The sequence below is a fragment of the Hordeum vulgare genome, chromosome 6H (genome assembly GCF_904849725.1).
Source record: "Hordeum vulgare subsp. vulgare chromosome 6H, MorexV3_pseudomolecules_assembly, whole genome shotgun sequence".
Taxonomy (NCBI): Eukaryota; Viridiplantae; Streptophyta; class Magnoliopsida; order Poales; family Poaceae; genus Hordeum; species Hordeum vulgare.
This window is the reverse complement of record NC_058523.1, coordinates 91,256,008-91,261,529: the sequence shown is the minus strand read 5'-3', so window position 1 is coordinate 91,261,529 and position 5,522 is coordinate 91,256,008. Positions and strand designations below refer to the sequence as shown.

At 40.8% G+C, this 5,522-nt stretch overlaps 1 pseudogene; it reads left to right on the top strand.

Moving 5' to 3' along the window:
• Nucleotides 1-884: 884 nt before the first annotated feature.
• On the top strand, nucleotides 885-1,090 carry LOC123406707 (annotated as a pseudogene).
• Nucleotides 1,091-5,522: the final 4,432 nt, after the last annotated feature.

Sequence of the window (5,522 nt, the reverse complement as noted above, 5' to 3'; positions counted from 1 at the left end):
CCGGCCGTCCCGCTGCCTAGAGCTCGCCGGCCGCCCCGCCCCGCCGCCAAGAGCTCGCCGGCGGCCCCGCCGCCTAGAGCTCGCCGGGCGCCCCGCCGCCAAGAGTCCCCTGCTCGCTAGGTAGTGGTTCTGCAACTTGACCTTTGTTGCAAAAAATTCCTGAAACATGACCTTTGTTGCAAAAAATTCTCCCGCAAAAACGAAGAAAAAAATCCTGCAACAAGCAAATTGTTTCTGAAACTCGACCGTTGTTTCAGGAATTAACAGATCCAAAGTTTATTTCTTGCAACAAAGCGAAAGTTTCCGCAACTCGAGCGTCGTTTCAGAACCATGCGGCGGGGATGCAGGGTGTTAGATCGCCATCCGACGGTTAGCTAGGTGACGGATAATTTTTAGAAATCATCCGACGGATGCGTAGCGTTTCCCTTTTTATAAAGGCAATTTTTTGGAGCATCGTGAAGAGGGTTCTCTCATCTAACGTTAGAATATGCTTCCCAAGGGCAAACGGGGTGTTAACATCTGAAATACTTTCCAGATCAAACAGTGTATTTTTATAAGTTATATATCTTGCATATCCCCAGCTTCAAACTTGGGAATATTTGATGACCGTGATGCATGTTTTACAGATTAACCTTGCTGCTTCAAGTTATGGACATAAACTTTTTCAGAAAAACAAAGTTATGGGCATAAACTTTAACCTGCTCCATTGAAGACATGGGCTCCTGTTCGGGCCATAAGTGGTCTAGCCCAGTACAGATGCAGTTAAACCAGAGCCGAATGGTAAGCGAGGCGCTATACCAGCCAGGCAGCCAGATGATAGTACCACCTAGAAAGCTTGCAGATAAATGCGTCAGCTTAAATAGCATCAAGCAATGCACCACAGTGCGACCTTACTTGAACAGGATCTGTTCTATAGGCGCGTATCGCTGCATCCTTGACTAATAAGGAGGCAAGCACTTAAGCCTGGTTGATGAAGTCTGACCTGTGGGCTAGAGCGTGATTAACTGCTCAGATCATGCTCTGTGTGTGACCTGAAGCTGTGGAGGGTCGTTCCTGGTAGCTTCAGGCTTTCCAGTGTGTCTGACAGGGACCCAATTCTTTTTCTTTTTTGCCTTTCTTACTAGTATATAAGATAAGATTGTCATAAATTGACCGATCAGGGTTATTTCACAACGTTTTCCGAGTATTTCCGTAGCTACGAGCTCATTTGCTGTACTATCATCATCAATGTAGCTAACTGAAGAAACACATATAATTAAAGTTGGCAACAGAAGAAGTAATTTAGCTCATGTAAATTTATTATAGCTTACTGTCGTCAAAATCTCAATTCTGTACTCATGTAAATTTATTATAGCTTACTGTCGTCAAAATCTCAATTTCGTACAGAAAAGGAGACCCCAAACACTGAAACCAAAAATCAACTATCCTAAATCAGCTTTCTTCGGCCATATTTCTTCAGAGGCTCCTAAGTAAAGTTCAGATAACCAAGTTGTTGGAAAAACTAGCAGTGGTAGCATCACTTTTTGCCGCTCTTCTTGAGGCCGGCGCCTCCGAGCGGGCCCTTCTGCGTGGCCTTGGCCTTCAGCTCCTTGAGCGCCTTCTCGTCCTCTTTCTTCTTCTTCAGGTTCTCCAGATCGGTCTGCAAAAACAGAGAAAAACCCACGCTCGTCAGTCCTTGTTGCTCTAGTCCAATCTACTCGATTTATCTCAAGCTTCAACAATTATGCAGAAGTAGTAAATTGTCTACGCTTGTAGATCAGCGCTACGTACCTCGTCGTACTCTTTCTTCTGGACCTTGGGCTTCTTGAGAGGCTTGGGCGGCATGGCTGATGTTGATGTCTTTGGCGATGACGGCTGGAAAGACGAAGTTGGTCGAGAAGCTCTTGTCGATGTAGACGATGACGTACGATCTTTGTATACGGCGGCAGGCGTTGAACGAACAAAAGTGTCTACGCGTTGCAGGGTTTGGGGGCGTGGGACGCGTATATATTACTGGTTGCCCTGAGGAGGCGCGAGTCGTGTCGGACACGTACGCGGCACGGCAGGGGTGCGAGACATTGTTTCCTCTCGAAGTCGGAGAGAGTCAAAGAGAGATAGAGGAGGGGTCTGGTCAGGCTAGGCCGTGTGGATTGTTCGACTGGTAATTTACAGAGCCCAGGTTTGCTTATCTCGGGGCTCGGCCTTTCATGGAACGCTACGCTTAAATCGGTCGGAGCCACGGCCTAGTTATATTACTCCCTCCGTCCTAAAATAAGTGTCTTAAACTTAGTACAACTTTATACTAGAGCTAGTATAAAGTTAAGACGGTTATTTTGAAACGGAGGGAGTATTATTGTTTCACCTTTTTCTTTTTATTTTCTTTTTTAATACTATTGTTTCTACTTCCGAGTATTTCAAAAAAAGAATGTCTCTTTTGTATGGTGCGTGTCTTTTGTGTTTAATATTTTGACGATGCTACCGCCGGACGACGAATCTTTTTTAACGACACGCCGCCTCGACAGTCATTTGATCCGGCATTATCCTGTGGCACAAATCTTTCCTCATCATTGGAACAAAGGCATTGCTGCAGAATCCTTCTTTGCAACATACCATATGTTGCAGAAACATTGCAAAAGAGATCTATTATGGAATTATTATTATTTCATCTTGATTCTTTTCCAATTTGGTTGTTGTTGCGGAACGATTTCTGCAACACAAATTATGTTGTATAATTTTTTTTGTCTTAATCTTTTGCATCATTGGTGTTGTTTCAGAATGATTGTTGCAACACAGATAATGTTGCAGAAAAATTGTTAAGGTGGCAAAGGCACGCATCGCGTGTTAATTGAGTCAGTCGAATTGGTGTGGCGGCTCCCGATCCGATCTAGACGGAAGACTTGAGGGTTTTGCAATATTTACCATGTTGATCATGTGTTTTGCAACACCTATTGTGTTGCACTAAGATGCATGTTGTGCTCCGTCCGATGACACTTGAATCCAACCATTGCACGACTAGCGGAACGCTACGCTTAATCGTACAGTCGATCCTAATCATTTCCCTTGATGTTTTTTTTTGCAACACCATCTATGTTGTAAACTATCTTCCACAACAACACCCATGTTGCAAGAAAATGAAGACAAAAAATTGCAAATATTTTCTCCAACATAATTGGTATTGCAAAAGAATTCCCACAACTACACCCATAGTGCAAAAATTGTGAAGCAAATCCATGTTGCAAAAGGTTTCAGCAACATACGCTTTGTTGCAAAAAAATAATCTCCAACACAAACCTTGTTGCAATGATGGGTACAGTGTTGGAGGTTGGATCTAACGGAGCATGCCTCAAAAAACTTTACATACAATATTTGAAAAAAAAATGTTAACCAAGCATTGCAAACAAATGAGATTTGTATACAGAAAGTTGATCATGTATTTATAAAATTATTAATAAACCTTTTAAAAATGTTAAACAAATACTTTAAAAAGTCAAATATGTATAAAAAATGTTGAACATGTATTAAAATAATCATGTATTTTATTCATAAAATATTAAACTAATATTTGAAAATATTATTCAAGTATTTGAAAAAATATAGACAAAAGGTTGACCAACTATCCAAAAATGTTAATATGACATTACAAAAAGTTTAATCAATCATTTGATAAATTATTAAGACAAATTTCTCGAAAAAGTGTTGACCATGTATTTGAAAATGTGCATGTTCTATTTGAAAAAAAAAATCAAGCAATTGGAATTTTTTTACAATTATATGTATAAAAAATGCTGATCGTGTATTCAAAAATATTAAATTGTATTTCAAAAATACTAAATGTGTATCAGAAGAATAACTTGACGTATACAAACAATGTAGAATGAAAATCGGTAAAAACAAAGAAAATATAAAAAAATAATGAAAACCCAAAAAAATTTGAAAAAACAGATGCAAAAATAATGGAGAACAATGACAATCGCTAAAGAAACAAAGAAAAAAACTGTCGAAAACCAAGAATAAAACAAAAACTAACAGTGACTTAGTGGCAAGTAGGGCTACACCAGTAATACTACCGTGCATAAGTTTACAGGGGTTTTACAGATAGGTGGATTTTGATTGAAGGTTAAGAGGAATGAGGCCCCACCTCCTTAAAAATCAGGGAGGGGAGAGGTTAGTTACGAAGAAAGAATCCTACTCAGCGTGTAACCATGTGTAATTCTTTGTACGTTTAGCATGTTTGGAGCTATACAGTAACCAAGAGATCCAGGGATTGAACCCCGCTCGCCTTTTCCTCTAATCTATTTCTTTTAAATATGTTATAAATGGCCGACCCGTATTGTAGACTCTTGAAACGAGAGCTCCTAATGTCTCTCTATAAAAGGGATATAACTCCCACGGGCTAGTTGTAACAACTGCTTGATCTACTTGCACGGGCCATGTTTGCTTATCTTGGGCCTATAGCATGTGTCTCTATAATAATCCCCCACAGCTTGTTAGTGAACTCAGGATACTTTGGTTTTGATTGATGGTGAGGTGATTTTTTTTTATTCGGATGTGCAACAACAATTGTATAATTTCTAGTCATGGAACTATGACGAGAAGGGAGATTTTTCTGTTAATTCAGCCTATCCCATGTTTGGTTGCAATCAAACACATACGTGAGGCCTGGATGAAAGGGAATGTTGATTCTTCAAATTCTGAGAGGGGACAGAAAACACAGACAAGAATCTAGTCGGTTCAGGTACCTTCAATGTTGAAAAAAAAAACTTGTGGAGGTTGGGGCAACAATCTTTGTCGGCAGCAGACCTTCTTCAGCAGAGGAGCATGTCACATACAATTGCATGTAGTCTTTGTCGACATGACGAGTTTTTTTTTCGTGGGTGTAGACATGATGAGTTTTGGAGACACTCCCTCCTATTGCTAGGTGTGTGCAAGCACCGGCGGACCCCGATCTGGTTGAAGCCATGACCACCACTTGAGAATCGGATGCGAGGAGATTTATTTTACTTTGATGGAGCTTACCAAATGATGCAGAGGCCGGAAATGATCCTCCATTTTGAAAAAAACAAATGATCATTTTGTGCTACTTCTAGTAACGCTTTGGTCCATATGGCTTGCTCGTAGGAAGGCCTTGCATGAGCAGGAATTTTGGAGTACGGGAGCTACACATGTGTCTGTGAGACATTACATCTTTGATTTTACGGCCCTCCCTCATGTGCCAATCCAAAGGGCCAAGTAAATCTCCCGCTTCTGCATGTTGGCTCCCTCCTCCTATGGGTTTTGTTAAGGTTCAAGTAAATGGAGCAGTTGCGAGAGCTTCCAACAATGGCGCTTTTAGCCATGTTTACGTAAATTCTAATGGAGTATACCTCGGTTCTTCATTTATCTCTTTCACCGGTATAACAGACCCATCCTCTGTAGAAGCCTTGGCATGCCATGAGGCCCTGGCTTTGGCTACTAATTTGATGTTAAGTCAGATTGTCATTGCATCCGACTACAAAGGTGTATTGATAATATTAATAATGACATAAGAGGTATCTACGGGAATC